The 20,117-nt window shown below is 36.5% G+C and overlaps 1 long non-coding RNA gene across 3 annotated transcripts in view; it reads right to left on the bottom strand.

Annotated features, from left to right (window-relative positions):
* LOC122067088 overlaps positions 1-4,360 on the bottom strand; it is a 12,514-nt gene extending 8,154 nt beyond the window's left edge. For all 3 annotated transcript variants that reach the window (XR_006136575.1, XR_006136574.1, XR_006136576.1), the window contains exons 1-2: positions 4,139-4,360; positions 55-137 (exon numbers count right to left, since the gene is read on the bottom strand). This is a non-coding gene — a long non-coding RNA (uncharacterized LOC122067088). The remainder of the gene's footprint in view (positions 1-54; positions 138-4,138) is intronic.
* Between the last annotated feature and the right edge of the window lie 15,757 nt (positions 4,361-20,117).

The following is a 20,117-nucleotide window of genomic DNA, read 5'->3' as shown; positions in this document are numbered from 1 at the left end:
AAAAAAAAAAAAATTACCAAAAGCATAGATAAATCAAAGATTTTATGGGCTTACCAAATTGCCGAGACCACCCATTCCAAGGAAATTGAGTAGTCAACCCAAATTGCCCTGATTCTCTAATAAGCTTCAACATGTATCTAAACAAAGAATATATGAAAAAAATAAGTCAGATGATTAAGATCTCTAAAGAAAGAAACTAATATGCAATATATGAATCTCAACAATACATGATGAATTTGAAAAGTAAAACCATCATCAATAAAATAAATGTTTTCAAGAGCATACAAACAAGGGACTAAGTAATTTTAAAACGGTTAAAATAGATAAAAGAATTATAAACAAGAAATAACTTAACCAAATAAGGAAAAAACTAACACAACCATGAATGTTAAACTATTGCTTATATGAGAGATATCTATATTTCAATAAAATAGTAAATTTTTTATTTTGGGAATATGAATGGTAGGGAGAAAAATCTTCCCTTGCCACCCCAATCCTAACAATTGATGGATACTGTTAGTAAACCAAGGCTACCAAGGATGGGGGACTAATTAGATTAATAAATGGGTTGTCCTTACATATTTCATTTTGGGTTGGTGTTTGCTCAAAGAGGAGGCTTAGACAATATTTTAGTCAAATGAGGTTGAGCAACTATTATTGCTCGAGATAGTTCTCTGGAAGAGCCATGTACACATCATATCTATGCTAGATTTCAATTAGTCCCTGAAAAATCACATTTAAAGACTGAAAAGAACTTTCAGATATTTGACAAGTACTACCAACCTTTGACTATGGTATCCTAAAGAACTTTCATACATTTTTATTCATTAGTTTGTTTTAGAGTTGCTTGTATTTATTATTGTTCATCTCCTTCACTCTATTTTTCTGTGCTTAGTTTGTGTTCTACCAACTACAAGCCAGACTACTAGGTTGAGAAATTGGTTAGCCAAATCAGACGGCAATTAATTGGCATGAATGCGTTAAAAACCTAAGGCACGATTTTCTCATTGTAATCTAATTTTATCCAAACCTGACAATTGATTCTCCTTCATTCTTCCGCATTACCTCTTAAGTTCATTATTCACCCTAAGATTCCATTCCTCCTCCTTCAACCTTCTTCCCTTGTCCATTTGTGGTTCCAAAAACAAGAAGAAAGTTGCATCCTCGACCTCACATAGAAAAGGAAGAACCAAACACAATCATAGATGTGCTTTTTGTGACAAGAACAGTTGAAGAGCTTTGGATGGTTTATGAGAACTGCCAAATATGTTTCGGTAGATGTATGGTCCATAGACATTTAAGCAATTTCCATATTGGTAATTTATTTGAAACCATAGGTTGGAATTGTTAGGAAAATGTGCAATCCAAAGTTGGTTAAACTCTTCTATTGCAATATGAGGGTAGCATACGATGATGATCATGAAGAATTTCTAGAGACATTGTGAAAGGGATGAAAACTAGATTTGAAGCCCCACACTTACTGAACATTTCAAGGACTTCCAATGAGGGAGAAAGGGTTAATATTACCCTGGGAACGGTACTGGAGAGTGGAGACGTATTAAATAAGTCCAAAGTGTATCAAATGCAACAAATGTCAAAATGAAAAAAGAGTTAAGCAACTAAGTTCGAAAGATTCAAAGAGAACACTGAACTCTATAGTCAACTACAACATCCTTCCTACAAGTGATGGGAGGGATGGTTAGGAGGAAGAGGGAACCTAGGAGAGATCAAAGTAGCAGGGAGAAGGGGAAAACACAACTTTGCACACTCTCATAGAGCTCAAAAACCAATTCCTTATTCAACTATCAAATCTGATTTCACAATGGGCTATGACCAATTTATAGAAAACCAAAAGACAAACATGAAAATCAAATGAAATAGAAACTACTCTAACAAGGAAACAAATCAAACTGACTCTAAATGATTCATGAGATATAACAAGACTATCAATGGAAAATAATACACAAAATTAGCTAATTTTCTAAATGATACCATGCCATAGGAGGTCTGACTAAAGGACGTAATAAATTGGCATCATGTTACTCCATCCATCCAAGCATATGCACGAAGAGCAAAGGAAAATAAAAAAAATAGGAGAACAATACAAGGAAATGATGAGTTGGACATCCCATCGCCTCACCTTGACTAGGTATAATCATCCAAAAAATGAAGTAAATTAAAATATAGATAAAAAGATATGGATATTTGTGATGGAACTCAATTGAAGGATAAGAAGATCATGAAGATTGGTTAGTAACACTTATTATAAAACATGTATCAAAACAGTACTATTACCAAATTGATAGCAAGGTGCATCTGCCTAAGGTTGAAACAAACTTACCATCTTATTTCCAAAGGGAACCAATCACTTCATAATATGAAATAGCACATATCAAAGCCAATTCAATGACTTAAAACACATGCACAACAATGAAGAAGATTGTGTTAAGCTAACTAGGATTAACACAAAGAATGTAATTGCATTATATTATCGACAACATTCTGAACTCAAAGGAAACTCAGACCTCAGTTAAATATGTGTTTCCATAGGAAACAATGATTAGACATGCCTCAAGGATTAATGTATGAGAACACAAGGGAAAAAAGACACCAGCAACCGGTTTTTATTGAATTTAAAAGAACGAAGTCTAATGACTACAACCTGAAACAAAGGGCAGTATGGGACAACATTTATTCAACAGCTAGGCACTCTGATTGAGCATGCAATCACAACAGATGAAAATTGACAAGTCATAAAACCAAAGAGTAATAGGAAGTTTTCAATCAAAACATATCACCAAAAACTTAAATCCATTTCCTACCTATCCGGTTCATTTCATGTTCATTCTTTAGCCATTGAACATGAAGAATCACCCCAAAACATGACACCATATGCACAAACCATTCCTAGTTTCTACAGATTATTATCAATTTAAATGCATCAAAATAAGCATTTATTGGATTCAAAAACATATAACATTAATGGCATTTGGGAACACAAAGATAGCACAAAAGAAAGTGGTATTTAAGGCAAAGATATCATCAAATGTATTTTGTGAACCACTACAAATGGCGCGGGTGAATCCAAAACTTAGGGCCCGTTTGATAACGTTTCTGCCGTTTCTGTTTCAAGAAACGGCAGAAACATAAATTTCAGTTTCTAGAAACAGAAACGGAATTGAATGTGTTTGATAAGTCATGTTTTTAGAAGTCGATAGTAACCAATGAAAGAATGGCCACAAGTCGTTTCTAGAAACGGCGAAACAAGTTGGATCGTTTCTTGAACCATAAATAAGTAAAATTTTCTATTTCTATTTCTGAAAATAAGTGAAACGGAACAGTTTTATCAAAAGTTTTTTACTCCATTTCTGCTATTTCTGGAAACAGAAACGCGTTTCTTGAAACGTTATCAAACGGGCCCTTAGTGTACAGCCCAAGACATATTGATACATCATTACATCATAAACAAGTGATATTAGCAGCATAACAGAAATGAATCCAAACCTTTTATTCCTAATTCGAACCATGAGAAACATAACAAGACTAGTATGGACAACGATAACGACAGCTTAACATAACTACACAATCAAGGAGTTGATTGCAAGAAATAGAAAGATAATTCTAACAAGAACAAGAAATGAACTCTTTTCCTAACCGACCCAGCCCTCTGTGATAGCTGAGATTTTCCATTCTCCATGGAAACATCGACAAAAGGGAACACTGTCGGGATTGGTTATTGCTATTGGCTTCCAGCAAAAGCAAGTAAAGCATATTTCACCCACACAAAAAATAGCAAGCAGTACATGATCAGCCCCATTAAATCACTACAAAAGAAAGGAAAACTTCCCTAAACAGAGAAGAACCTCTGTTCAAGTTGGTTCCCTTATATGATGAAATGAAATGAGTAAATTGATGGGGAAAAAGATAGATGGAGGTTGAAAATGAAAACTCAAAAACAACAGAAAAAGAAAAAAAGAAATTTATATTATAGATGCTCGGAATATGGGAATATTTAGGCGCTTGAGGGGTTACTTACCTAATGCAATAAGGTAAGAACAGAAGGATTATAAAGAAACTCATTGCAACAGTAAAATGAAGAACCAAAGAAACCCAAGTGAAAGGCCTGAAGTTTTTTTACCTTTTCAAGGCTGACCTATTTGCTGCTAGAGCTCCTTTAGGTACCAGAGAGAATTTCCTGGTCTTGTGAATTTACTACTCTTCCTCTCGTTTTGCAGGGATTTGGTTGGACACTTCAATGGCAAAGCTTCAAAGTCTCACAGGAATGGAGAGGGAGCTCTTCCCTCCTACGTCTACATTGGTTGGGTTGGGGATGCTCTCCTTTGAAAATAGGTGAGAGGTGACCTCCGGGCCTTTTTAGGGTTCCAAAAATACGTTATAGATTCCTCAATAAGTTGCCTTGAAAAGGCCCTGATTGGTTGAGTGCTAGGGTAGATAGTAAAAATTGATCCAGAATAAAATAGACTGAGGTAAAAAATGAAAACTCAGAAAACAACAGAAAAAGAGAAAAATAAATTTATATTAGTACACTTTCTTGGTCGATTTCGATTTAAATGCTATACAATCTTATCTTTCATTCGATTTAAATGTTATTTTATATGATTTTTTTCTATAATTATTTTTTTATTTTAATTAACCGATTCGAATAATACTAATGCAAAATTCTCTCTCTCTTCCAATTATCCAATGCCATCCGATACGATCCAATCTGATTTTCTTTTTTTTCTTTTCTTTTCTTTTTTTCCCAATAAGTTCATAAGTTTAAAAGTGATGCCCTATTCAGGCCAGCTTAAGGGGCGAGTTGGCTCGAGGTGCACCGTTTCATAATCTTCCCACCGTTTAAAGCCAAATCTAATCTTGATCAATGTATCAGTGATGAAAATTTTAAGATCATAATTATACTGTGACTAATAATTGATCAATATCAACGTATTGTAAAAATTGAAAGACTCGATATCATCCCCAACCAAATCAACATATCATCAATACACCATATCACTAAATTGTCATCATGCTCGCATAAAGTATTTTGGATTTATATTAAAACCTTGTAGGGACTTGTAAACCCTCAGATGGTGGGTGAACTATCCTCTATGGATAAGTACAACTTTCTTCTTTTAATAATTTATTATTTTTAATTTTTATTGATATCCGGTTAGTATCTGCCAAGAAGCCTAAGACCAATATCTAAGGCTTTCTTGCAGGATTGAAAAAAATGGAGGGGTAGGGCGGCTGGTTTTTCAGCCATAAGAAAGAAGAGTAAGATAAGGGAAAGGGGTTTACGTTAAGGTTTGAAATCCTAAACAAAGGTCCGGAATGGAAGATAATAAAACAAAAAGAAACTAAACTACATTAAACTTAATTAATCTAATTAAAACTAAATGAAATCAATTATACCACAGTTGAACCTAATTGAAATAAAAAAAACGAGATTGAACCAATTTAAAACTAATTAAACCTAATACAACCAAATTAAAATTAAGAAAAAAAAATAGATTAAACCAATTTAAATCAAACAAACCTAATTAGACCTAATGTCACACCCAGCCCCAAATATGGCTAAGATATGCGACACTGAATTCCCAACCCAGTCAGCCTACCAATACTTAGGATAATGGACACAGTGTAGTAGCCAACCAACAACTTGAGAACATCTATCACAATCAAAATGCGCATATACAATCCATAAGGGAACATATATGTGGTGACCAAACTACAATGATAATTATAATTATAGGCTCAATTATAAGAAATCCACAATTTACAACAGCAATAATTAAATCTTACAACTCATTGGTAATAATAATAAACTGATAAATAAATAGAAGGGATGCCCATCCAGCTACAATGTATCTCGTAGACACAACTTCACAATCGAACTAATCTTGTGTCCATCTTAGCTCTGGTTCCACCATCTAAAAATATATATCAACAAGGGATGAGCTTCACAAGCCCAGTGAGGGGTGAGCAAGTAAGCACATACATACAAGTCATGATACCAACACATGCTCACACATATCATACCACAATGCCCCCATACAAAATCCATATGATTCATTTATTATTATATTTTTCATTCTAAGGGAAATTATTAGCTTAACAAGGGTTTGTTATTCATCGAAACATAACAAGACCCTAACTACCCTCATAGAACTATAGTAAGAGATACAGTAGGAATAAATTTATAGGGGTAACTTAGTGAAATCACATTCGTTGTCAAAAGTAAAAGTAAAATCAAAGAAAAAACAACATTACAATTGAGACTTCATACTAAAGGATTAAATGGTAATTCAGCACATCCCATCATCCCCGAAGTCATCTACCAAGCTCTATTGCTTTTTTCTCTCATTTCCGGCAGAGAAAAATATCTCCTTGAAGTGGCCGGCAAATACTGTGAAGAATTTCTTGGCGGCATTGTAGGTCATTATGTAGTTGTTAGTTATGAGTTGCAATAAGGAAGGCGTGTGATGGGCTTTAGGGTTTTTCTATTTCAGTAGCGTCATTGTCATCGTGGTCCATTTTGCGATCTTCTGTAGATTCAATCGAGAGCGCAGTAGAAGAATTTTGATGCAGCATAGATCTCGTCAACTCTTGATTCGAGTTCAAGAACAAGAAAACTTCAAGAAAAAGAGAGTTGTAGAAGCGAGAAGAACAGAGGAAAGAAAGTAAAACTCTTAATATTCATGTTCTGACCCTTTTCCATGTTTATAAAGCTTGGTTGATTGGGTATTACAAGCTAACTAATTCTATAACAAAACTAACTAATTGACCAATTACAACTAATCTCTTAATTTCCTTCTAACTGTCCATTGATTCTGTTTTTTTAGCTTTCATATTCTTTCATCCAATAGGGCTTCTTCACTTGTCTTGTAGGTCTAGGGACATGTAAGCTTGCAAGAGCATTGGAATTATGCTCTTCAAGAGTGATGCCTTGCACTTTTGGATCAAATTTTCATCGCGAAGTGGACGGAAATATAGACTAGCCGTCGCTCATGATCAAGCTAGTCTCCAGATTTCTTCCATGGACTTCGAATCTTTTTTTTTCTCAGTTTCCCTATCGTGGTGATCACTTGAAGTAAGCTCCTTTATCAATTTTCGTTTTGGCTGAATTGAAAGACCATAGCTTATGTTGTTCAGTTTGTGTAATCTGTTGTTGTTATGATATGGTTGAATTTTCTATTTGCTCTCCTATTGAGCTTTTAAGGTTTTAAATATTTTCCAATTTCTGCTCTTATTACCTTTTAATTAAGCTCTGTTTCGGTTACAGAGTATTTATCTCTTTTAAATGCAGCAGGTCGGTGGCATATGTATGTGTAGTTAATAGGGTACACTCCCATTTACCAATTTTTAATAATTGCTTTGTATTTTCCTGGGGTAAGAAGTTAAAGTATGCTTGCAATTAAACATGGTTTTGTAGAAATGCAACCCTAAAACGATAAAGAAGATAATGGAAAAACAGAACAAACAATGCACTCGGATTTTACGAGGTTTGGCAAGGTTGCCTACATCCCCGGTGAGATGAGATCCTGCTTCACTATCAATGGAGAATAGAGTTACAGTGCTCGTCCTCACACCTCTCAGTATTGTTTGCATTACAGAGAAAGAAACCCTCGCTACAAATATATAGAAAAAATTCCCAATCTGAAAAGTACACAATTGCCCTCAAATAAAAAATTCGAGTGGGGGGCCCAGCCCCCCTATACTCCTTGCTATGCAAGGGGCCTCCTGCCCCCTTGCAACCCCCACAGCCCCCTAACCGGATAGAAGGACCGTCGTCCTGCCTGTCGAGGCGCTGCACCAGTACTCCCTGTATTAAACTGTCACGGAATATAAAACATTGTACACCAACAATCTTCACATTGGTTTGAATTCTGTCGAGCCTCCTATAAAGATAACCTGTAGACGTCTTCATCCTTGTACCTCATTAGAGGTACAAACCTGCACCTATTTGGTGCATCCCTCATCTTCAACAATGAATAATATTAATCAAGTCCAAACATGACTCGAAGTTCTTTGTAGTAACTGACTTCATAAACATATCTGTAGGATTGACATCTGTATGAATTTTTCTCAAGTGAATACTGTCATCTGACACAAGCTCCCTGATCTTGTGAAATCTCACATTAATATGCTTTGTTCTTGCATGAAACACCTGATTCTTTGCAAGATGTATGGCACTTTGACTGTTACAATGTAACACTATACCACCTTGCTCCAACCCCAACTCATGAACCAGTCCAGCCAACCAGGCTCCTTCCTTGGTAGCATCAACTGTCGCCATATACTCTACCTCTGTAGTGGATAATGCAATTGTAGCCTGAAGCATCACCCTCCATTATATAGGTCCACCAGCCAATGTAAATATATACCATGTAGTAGACCTCCTCTTGTCTAAATCACTAGCATAATCAAAATCAACATAACCTGCCATTTTTGTGGAACTTCCCTTGCCACTGAACATAACACCTATATCTTTAGTTTTGCTTAAAAATCTGAAGATCCACTTAATTGCATTTCAATACTCCTTCCCTGGATTACTCATGCATCTGCTAGCAACACTGACTGCATGAGACAAATCCGGCCTGCTATAAACCAAAGCATACATGAGACTCCCAATTGCGCTAGCATAAGGGACCTGAGACATCTGCTCCACCTCCTCATGCGTTGTAGGGCATTCCCTTTTAGATAACTTGAAGTGGCTAGCTAACGGAGTGCTAACTGGCTTAGCCTTTTCCATATTGAAACTCTTTAACACATTTTCAATATACTTCTTCTAGGTTACCCAAAATTTACATGTATTTCTATCTCTAAGGATTTCCATTCCAAGGATCTTCTTAGTAGCACCAAGATCCTTCATTTCAAATTCAGCACTCAACAATGACTTCAAAGAGACTATATCATATTTGTTCTTTGCAGCAATGAGCATATCATCAACATGAAGCATCAATAAAATAATATAATTATCACTTAACACTTTATAATAAACACAACTATCATACTCACTTCTTGTGTAGCCAATCTTCATCATGTGGGAATCAAAGCGCTTGTACCACTGCCTAGGAGATTGCTTAAGACCATAAAGCAACCTTTTAAGCGGATAAATATGATCTTCCTTTCCCTGCACCTTGAAACCTTCAGGCTACTCCATGTAAATCTGTTCCTCCAAGTCACCATGAAGAAATGCAGTCTTCACATCAAGCTATTCAAGCTCCAAATCATACATGGCCACCAAAGCAAGTAGTACTCGGATCAAAGTGTGTTTTACCACTGGAGAGAATATTTCATTGTAGACTATCCCCTCTTTCTGTGTATAGCCCTTGGCTATAAGTCTATGCTTATACCTTTCACGTTTCTTCTCAGTTGCTACCTCTTTTTTACGGAAGACCCATTTACACCCAATGATTTTTCTTCCCTTGGGTTTTTCACAATCTCCCAAGTCTTGTTCTCCTATAGAGACTCCATTTCCTCCATCATAGCTGCCATCCATTTATCATGTTGTGCATCACTCAAAGCATCATGGTAGGAAGATGGATCACCTGTACCTACAGTGAGGGCACAGGCAACCATGTCCTCAAACCCGTATCTCACAGGTGCTTTGTGAGTATGCTTCCCTTTACACTTTGCTATAGTATAGGAAACTTCTACTGCTTCCTGTTATCCTACTAAGTCACTAGATGACTCATTTTCTCTTGTTGTTTCTGACTAACCTAACTCCACCTGCACAGTAGAACATTTTTTATTTTCACCAACTATTTGTGAATTACATTTTGACTTCAGCATATAAGACTCATCAAACATAACGTCCCTGCTAACCACAACTTTTTATGAACTTGAATCCCTTTACGCCTTTCTTAAAACCAAGAAAGATGCACTACTTAGACTTTGAGTCTAACTTGGAACGCTACTCACTCTCAACATGTGCATAGGCTGGACAATCAAATATTTTTAGAATAGAATAGTCTACTGGTTTTATTGCCCATACCTCTTCGGGAATTTTACAATCAATCACCTTTGATGGAGACCTGTTGGTGAGGAAATATTTTATATTCACTGCTTCTGCCCAAAATCTCTTGCTCAACCTTGCATTCAACCTTATACTCCGAGCTCTTTCTGGAAGTATTTTGTTCATCCTTTCAGCTACACCATTTTGCTATGGTGTTTTTAGAACCGTAAAGTGATGTGCAATCCCTTCAACTTTACACAATTCTAGAAAACGGCTTGTATATGTACTTCCCTCCATTATCTGTTCTCAAGTACTTAATTTTCTTTCCTGTCTTCCTTTCTACCTCAGCCTTCCATTCCTTAAATTTAGTAAACACCTCACTTTTATGTTTCATTAAGTAGATCCAGACTTTTCTTGAGTAATCATCAACAAAGATCATGAAGTATTCTGCTCCACCTTTAGATTTTGTTGTTGAAGGATCTCATACATCGTTGTGTACATAATCAAGCACCTTTTTACTCTTATGTTTTATAATTTTGAAACTAATCTTGCACTGTTTTTCGAACAAACAATATTTGTGGAAGTTCAATTTACAAATTATCTTGCATCTATAGTCACAGATGCTCCACCTGTAACAGTGCTCCCTATGAGTTTGTATAGGTTTCCTGTTAGTTATCCCTTTGTGACAATCATAACACCCTTAATAACTTTGAGAACTCCACCTTCTGCTATGTACTTGCAGCCATTTGAGTCAAGTGCCCCCAAAGATACTAAGTTTTTCCTTAATTCTGATACATGTCTCACATCTGCTAAAGTTCTTACTATCCCATCAAACATCTTGATTTTGATAGTTCCTATCCCAATGGTCTTGCATACAACATCATTCCCCATTAGGATAGATCCACCATTATATGGTTGATATGTATCAAACCAATCATTATGTGGACACATGTGATATAAACATCCAGAATCTAAAATCCAAGAATCAGAAGATTGACTCTTACCTGATGATATAGAAAGTATATCTCCATCATCTCCATCTGAACTGTCAATCACACTAGCTTCCTTAGATGCCTTATCTACACTTTTATTCTTCAAGTCCGCTTTCCTCTTCAAGCACTCTCTTTTCAGATGACATTCCTTCTTGCAATAGTAATAAGAGACCTTTATCTTTACCCCTTTTGATTTCGATCGACTCTTTCCAGATCCCTTCTGATTTGATCTCCTTCTTTCCTGCTCCTTGCCACCTCCAAAAAGACATTCTCCTTGAGATTTCATACTACTGGTCTTCTTCCTTGTATCATTGGACATGAAGACAATCGTGACTTCATCCATCTCAAGGGTCTCTTTCCCGTACAAGAGAGTCGTTACCAAGTGATCATATGATTCTGGGAGCGATGACAGCAACAGTAACACCTTGTCTTCATTCTCGATCTTAACCTCCAGGTTTACAAATTTACTTATAATCTGATTGAACATGTTAAGATGCTCTAATAGATCTGTACCTTCCTCTATATGTAGGAAATATAATTATTTTTTCACGAACAACTTGTTCGTTAAGGACCTTGTCATGTAGATGCTTTCAAGTTTTTCTCATAATTGCGGTACAGATTTGATACCCACAACATATTGTAGAGTATCATCAGAAAGATTCAATCAAATAACACTTATCGCATTTTCCTCCATCTCCTCCCAATCTTCGTCAGTAATTTTTACAGGTTTCTTCGACTTTCCCAACAACGTTTTCGCCAAACCTTATTGTATTAGAAGATCCTTCATCCTTTGACACCAAAGAGTGAAATTATTCTTCCAATTGAACCACTCGATACCATACTTGACATTCGATCCTTTCCCTTCATCGGATAGCAAACCCTAAAAAATAGAAACCTAGAGCTCTGATACCAATTTGTAGAAAAGCAACCCTAAAATGATGCAAAAGATAATAAAAAAATAGAACAAACAATGCACACGAATTTTACGAGGTTTGACAAGGTTGCCTACGTCCCCGGTGAGATGAGATCCTACTTCACTATCAATGGAGAATAGGGTTACAACGTTCATCTTCACACCTCTCAGTATTGCTTGCATTACAGAGAATGAAACCCTCGCTACAAATATATAGCCAAAAACCCTAATCCAGAAAGTACACAATTGCCCTCAAATAAAAAATTCGAGTGAGGGGCGTAGCCCCCCTATACCCCTTGTTTTGCAGGGGGCCTCCTGCCCCCTTACAACCCCCACAACCCTCTAACTGGATAACAGGATTGTCGTTCTGCCTGTTGAGACGCTGCACCAGTACTCACTGCATTAAACTGTGACGAAATATAAGACATCGTACACCAACAATCTTCACTTTGGCATGAATTCTGTCGAGCCTCCTATAAAGATAACCTATAGACATCTTTATCCTTGTACCTCATCAGAAGTACAAAGTCGTACCTATTTGGTGCATCCCTCATCTTCAACAATGAATAATATTAATCAAGTCCAAACAGGACTAGAACTTCTCTGTAGTAACTAGCTTCGTAAACATATCTGCAGGATTGACATCTGTATGAATTTTTCACAAGTGAATACTGTCGCATGACACAAGCTCCCTGATCTTATGAAATCTCACATCAATATGCTTTGTCATTGCATGAAACCCCTAATTCTTTGCAAGATGTATGACACTCTGACTGTCACAACGTAACACTGTACCACCTTGCTCCAACCCTAACTCACGAACCATCCCAGCCAACCAGACTCCTTCCTTGGCAGCCTCAACTGTCGCCATGTACTCTGCCTCTGTAGTGGACAATGCAATTGTAGACTGAAGCATCACCCTCCATGATATAGGTCCACTAGCCAATGTAAATACATACCCTGTAGTAGATCTCATTTGGTCTAAATCAACAACATAGTCGGAATCAACATAACCTGCCAATTTTATGGAACTTCCCTTGCCACTGAAAATAACACCTATATCTTTAGTTTTGCTCAAATATCTGAACATCCACTTAATTGCATTCCAATGCTTCTTCCCTGGAGTACTCATGTATCTGCTAACAACATTGATTGCATGAGACAAATCTGGCCTTCTACAAACTATAGCATACATGAGACTCCTAACTGCGCTAGCATAAGGGACTTGAGATATTTGCTCCACCTCTTCATATGTTGTAGGGTATTCCCTTTCAGATAACTTGAAGTGGCTAGCTAACGGAGTGCTAACCGGCTTAGCCCTTTCCATATTGAAACGCTTTAACACCTTTTTAATATACTTCTTCTGAGTTAACCCAAAGTTTACCTGCATTTCTATCTCTAAGGATTTCCATGCCAAGGATCTTCTTAGCAGCACCAAGATCCTTCATCTCAAATTCAACACTCAACAAAGACTTCAAAAAGACTATATCATGTTTGTTCTTTACAGCAATGAGCATATTATCAACATAAAATATTAATAAAATAATAGAATTATCACTTAACACTTTATAATAAACACAACTATCATACTCACTTCTTGTGTAGCCAATCTTCATCATGTGGGAATCAAAGTGCCTAAGAGATTGCTTAAGACCATAAAGTGACCTCTTAAGCAAACAAATATGATATTCCTTTCCCTGCACCTTGAAACCTTCAGGCTACTCCATGTAAATCTATTTCTCTAAGTCACTATGAAAAAATGCAGTTTTCACATCAAGCTGTTCAAGCTCCAAATCATACATGGCCACCAAAGCAAGTAGTACTCGGATTGAAGTGTGTTTTACAATTGGAGAGTATTTCATTGTAGTCTATCCCCTCCTTCTGTGTATAGCCCTTGACTACAAGTTTGGCCTTATACCTTTCACACTCCTTCTCAGTTGCTGCCTCTTTTTTACGAAAGACCCATTTACACCCAATGATTTTTCTTCCCTTAGGTTTTCCACAATCTTCCAAGTCTTGTTCTTCTATAGAGACTCCATTTCTTCCATCATAGTTGCCATCCATTTATCATGTTATGCATCACTCAAAGCATCATGGTAGGAAGATGGATCACTTATACCTACAGTGAGGGCATAGGAAACCATGTCCTGAAACCCGTATCTCACAGGTGCTTTGTGAGTATGCTTCCCTTTACCCTTTACTACAGTATAGGGAACTTCTACTACTTTTTGTTGTCTTGGTAAGTCATTGGATGACTCATTTTCTCTTATTGTTTCTGATTCAGCTAACTTCACCTGCACAGTAGAACCTTCTTTATTTTCACCAATTGTTTGTGAATTATATTTTGACTTTACCATATGAGACTTATCAAACATAACGTCCCTGCTAACTACAACTTTTTGTGAACATTGATCCCACAACTTGAATCCCTTTACGTATTTCTTAAAACCAAGAAAGATGCACTACTTAGACTTTGAGTCTAACTTAGAACGCTGCTCACTCTCAACATGTGCATAGGCTGGACAATCAAATATTTTTAGAATAGAATAATCTACTAATTTTATTGTCCATACCTCTTCAAAAATTTTACAATCAATCGCCTTTGATGGAGACCTGTTGATGAGGAAACATGTCATATTCACTGCTTCTACCCAAAATCTCTTACTCAACCCTGCATTCAACCTCATACTCCGAGCTCTTTCTGGAAGTATTCTGTTCATCTTTTTAGCTACACCATTTTACTGTGGTGTTTTGGAACCGGGAAGTGACGTGCAATCCCTTCAGCTTTACACTATTCTAGAAATGGCTTGTATATGCACTCCCCTTCATTATCTGTTCTCAAGTACTTAATTTTCTTTCCTGTCTTCCTTTCTCCCTCAGCCTTCCATTCCTTAAATTAAGTAAACACCTCACTTTTATGCTTCATGAAGTAGATCTAGACTTTCCTTGAGTAATCATTAACAAAGGTCACGAAGTATTCTACCTCACCTTTAGATTTTATTGTTGAAGGACCACATACATTGCTGTGTACATAATCAAGCACCTCTTTACTCTTATGTTTTACAATTTTGAAACTAATATTGCACTATTTTTCGAACACACAATATTTGCAGAAGTTTAGTTTACAAGTTTTTACTCCCTTCAACAGTTTTCTTTTATGAAGTTCCATCAATTCTCTTTCTCCCATATGCCCTAACCACATATGCCACAGATATGTATCATCTGTATCAAATCCTGCATCTGTAGTCACAGATGCTCCACCTGTAACAATGCTCCCTATGAGTCTGTATAGGTTTCCTGTTAGTTGTCCCTTCATGACAACCATACCATCCTTAATAACTTTGAGAACTCCACCTTCTGCTATGTACTTACAGCCATTTGAGTTAAGTGCCCCCAAAGATACTAAGTTTTTTCTTAATTCTGGTACATGTCTCACATCTGTTAAAGTTCTTACTATCTCATCAAACATCTTGATTTGATAGTTCTTATCCCAATGGTCTAGCATACAACATCATTCCCCATTAGGATAGACCCTCCATTATATGGTTGATATGTATCAAACCAATCCTTATGTGGACGTATGTGATAAGAACATCAAGAATCTAAAATCTAAGAATTAGAAGATTGACTCTTATCAGATGATATAGAAAGTATATCTCCATCATCTCCATCTGAACTATCAACCACGCTAGCTTCCTCAAATGCCTTATCTACACCTTTGTTCTTCAAGTCCGTCTTCCTCTTCAAGCACTTTCTCTTCAGATGACCTTCCTTCTTGCAATAGTAACAAGAGACCTTTGTCTTTGCCCCTTTTGATTTTGATCGACTCTTCTTAGATCCCTTTTGATTTGATCTCCCTCTTTTCTGCTCCTTGTCACCTCCAAAAAGACCTTCTCCTTGAGATTTCGTACTATTGACCTTCTTCCTTGTATCATTGGATATGAAGACAGTCGCGACTTCAACCATCTCAAGGGTCTCCTTCCCGTACAAGAGAGTCGTTACCAAGTGATCATATGATTCTGGGAGCTTTGAAAGCAACAGTAACACCTTGTCTTTATCCTCGATTTTAACCTCCAGGTTTGCAAGTTTACTTGAGATCTGATTGAACATGTTAAGATGCTCTAATAGATCCGTACATTCCTCCATCTGAAGAGAATACAATTATTTTTTCACGAACAACTTGTTCGTTAAGGACTTCGTCATGTAGATGCTTTCAATTTTCGCCCATAACTGCGGTGTAGATTCGATACCCATAAAATATTGTAGGGCACCATTAGAAAGATTCAATCGAATAACACTTACCACCTTTTCCTCCATCTCCTCCCAATCTTCATCAGTAATTTTTATAGGTTTCTTCGATTTTTCCAACAACATTTTCGTCAAACCCTATTGTATCAGAAGATCCTTTATCCTTTGACACCATAGAGTGAAAATTATTCTTCCCATTGAACTGCTAACCACAACTTTTTATGAACTTGGATTCCACAACTTGAATCCCTTTACGCCTTTCTTAAAAGCAAGAAAGATGCATTGCTTAAACTTTGAGTCTAACTTGGAACGCTGCTCACTCTCAACATGTGCATAGGCTATGCCCCCTACACTCTGCTATGCAGGGGGCCTCCTGCCCCCCTTGCAACCCCCACGGCCAGCTAACCGGCTAGCAGGACCGCTGTCCTGTCTGTCGAGGTGCTGCACCAATACTCCCTGCATTAAATTGTGATAGAATACAAGACATTGTACACCAACATGTTTTTAATGAGAAACAGAGAAAATCTCTATCTCATGCCTGCCGGGAATTCAAATTGGGATTGTTCGGTTTTGATTCTCATGCTATTTTTCTTGGCCTTAAATGTAACTAAATTATTCCTTAATTTTATAGTGCTGAATGTTGCTCCTATTACTTTTGGTGTTTGCAAAAATTTTGAATAGTGATTGTCTTAACTTGGTTGGATATGCTATTCCCGTAGTATGATAGTAGAACAAATTCCAGCACCTTCCAGTCCTAGAGAAAGGAAGGCTGCTTCTATCACTCTTCAGCAGCCAAAGGTATGTCGATTCTCTTTAGCATGTTACTATGGGTGCAAGTTTATAAAGATGATTACAAAGACAAATGTTATGGTTGTTATATTTGTTGTATGTATTGTTCTAAATCCACAGACTGAGATGACGTTGCATACTTTTCCTTCATAAATTGATTGGGGTTGTACTTTTCACCATGTGGATTATGTAATAGGATTTTATAATGAAGGTGTGTAGTAAAGGAAAGCCTTCCTTGCTGGTCCATTGTCAGGTTAATCATGAACTTGAGGATGAGATGGTTTCAAGTGGTAAGTTGGAGATGTGCTTAGTCTCTAGTGATGTGACTCTAAGGAGTTTGTGTAAAGTCTCTGGTGTGTAGGGAGACGTTTAAAGTCCCTCCATTTTTTTGAAGGAGACTTTATCCCTTGTAGGCAATGATCAAGGGCTTCATTTGCATGAAGGTGCAAAAAAGATGTGCAAGTTTACATTGGAGGAGGGGGCAGAAATCCCAATGTGCCAAAATCTCACAATTTAAAGTATGGGACATCTTCTTTAACATTTTTGGCCTTGTTGCATAGCTTCTTTATTTTTCTTCTGGTGCATTTCTTTATGCTAGAATTGACAGAATCAAGGATGGTCAAGAATACTAGAGAATTGATGTGATTTGTTCATGCCAATGAAACATGGACGGTGGAGCTGTTTATTATTTTCTCTGCTGGGTTTAAATCATTGTAGAATGTAAATTGTTTACTTGTATAAACTATTTGTCTTTGATCGTTTGTCAACTCTCATCTTTCATTTGTCCTGAGCTCCTCTTCCCCTAGAGTTTCTCGTGTAAGCAATCTTGTTAAATTAATGGGTAGAAATGGTGCTAATAGTAGGAGGAAATGTGGGTCTTGCTTGAGTTTCTCAACTAGATTTTTGATTTCATCTACTGCAGTGGCTAATCGGTCTATATCTTCCGTGCAAATAGTATATGATTGAAGTGGTGGTTAAGCTAGCAGCTTTGGTTGGAGAGTAGATGAGGAGAAGTGCTTTAGATATGAGAACTTCAGAAGCTAATTCTTGATGATGAATCCAAGTTTGCTGAATGAAACGATGTGGTGGGGTCTATGCGGAGTATACAAAGACATTTTACTTGGGCACTACTTCTTTTCTTAGCTCCATCTCCTTCAGTTATTTTTATTGCCTGATTTTTGTCTTTTTTTATTCTTTTGTTGTGTTTTTCTTCAGCTCGTTGTTCTTGGTAAACTGAGATCCATTATTGCTCTCTTTTTCTTTTCTTTTCTTTTTTTTGGGGGGTGGGGGATGGGGGATGGGGGATGGGGGATGGGGATGGGGTGTGGGGGGGAGGGGGATCTTTCTGAAGGAACTAGAGATGGTTCCTAATTAAATTTAATTGTTTGAACTATGACAGAATGATGATTTGAATTTTGAAATGAAGAGATTCTTTTAATATATTCTCTTTTTGAATTGAAGATAGTCTTGTGGGTCTGGTTTGGTTCTTGTTGGTCCAGTTTGGTTTTGAGATGACTAATCTTCAGATTCAGATCTTCAGCAGAATAAATTTTGTTTTATCTTAATTAGATTCATTTGATTTCATTTCTATCACCTTTCTTGCCTTACTTTAATTTAAAATAAAATTCATGTTGCTGCTATAAATTTATGGTAGTGAAAGGAAACCTCTAACTTGGGTATCAATAATGCCTCAACTTTACAAATAAGCAGTTAAATGGATCATTTATATATAGGTCTTCTCCTTTTATTTGTCTCTTAAAATATTACGAGGAAGTGTACAGGGCAAGAGATCTAGTTTATTATGCTTTCAATTTGAAAGCAACTTCAGATTATTTCTAATCCAACTCTGTTATGTTGTCCATAACCTTAGTTGGTCTTTTGACAGGACAGATGGAAAACTCATAAGTGAGAGACAATGAAAAAGGAAAGGAGAAATAATTCTAATCTTCAAGGTACCATCCCACCAGCATACATAGGAAAACCAGGAGAAAAAGGAAAAGGGAATGTATACTTTTTGTGAGGCATGATATGGTGCAAGTTGAAGGCACTAGAAGGAATAGGGAAAGGCAAGATTTAATTGGATTGAAGTAGTGAAAAAAGACCTTAGTGCTCCTCTGTTTCTCTGTTTTTGTCCCCTCTTCTCTAGCACTATTTCTGATTTTGAATCTTGTCACCTGTGTAAGCAAAGAGTGGGTGTTTGGTGCTCACGGCTTTTTAGCTACACAACCGTCAAGAAAATCTTTTCAAGTATAGATTGTTGTATTCCTATTAAAGTTTGCAAGGTCCCTGATAAATCAAATCTACAAATGCTTAAATGAGTTGTAGAGTATTTTTTGTGACATGAATGAGTTCAATAATCTGTTTCCTGATGGGTTTTGAATGTACATGGTCAGAGTTGTATTCAATTCTGTTTTCTTAGCTTTGGTTGCATGTAGGCTTCATGATCTAAAGCTCATGACTTCTTGTATCTGTAACCTAAAAAAGAAAAAATTAATTTTGAGTGTTTTAGACAACATTTCCATCATGATTCAATGTTGTCTACTTGTCCTAACTCCTAACTAAAGGAATGCTGATTGAAATCATTTTGGTCAAATTTGTAGAGTTATACACCACCTATGCCATTAAATTCCAAATTCTACTTAATGGGCCTTTAGCTCAAATGGTAAAGCACTTGGAATATAATCATATCTCACACGTCCCAGGAGAATGGTGGTTCGAATCCATCAAAACTTTATTTATTTAATTGTTCATAGTGTGATCAATTAAAGCTATTGTTTGTTAGTATGTAATGAAGTTGTGTTTGTAAATTTTAGTAAATTTGAATCACTCTCTCCAGTGAAGACCAATATTAAACAGGGATGCTACAGAGGATAGGATTATTTTTAATTGACACTACCCACTAAAGGTGGGTAGATACATTTGACCCTGACATTATTTTTGTTATCTATTTGCCTATTCCATAATGTTTTCTAAGAAAAAAAAAATCTATTAATGCTTATTAGTGAGATTGTTTTAATGAGATCGTAGAAGAGCTGTTATAGAATCTATTCATGCCGACATTTGGATTAGTTCCCCTAATCAACATGCTGGTGCTTGTGAATAGGAGGGAGGAGAATCTAACGAAATAATCTTAATTTCATCAAAATCATTATTAGTTGACTTAATTTCCACAAGTTTGATCAAGGTGTCCAAACTACACATAAATATGGATAAT

The sequence above is a fragment of the Macadamia integrifolia genome, unplaced genomic scaffold, assembly GCF_013358625.1.
Source record: "Macadamia integrifolia cultivar HAES 741 unplaced genomic scaffold, SCU_Mint_v3 scaffold2702, whole genome shotgun sequence".
NCBI lineage: Eukaryota > Viridiplantae > Streptophyta > Magnoliopsida > Proteales > Proteaceae > Macadamia > Macadamia integrifolia.
This window is presented reverse-complemented; position numbering and strand designations above follow the sequence as displayed.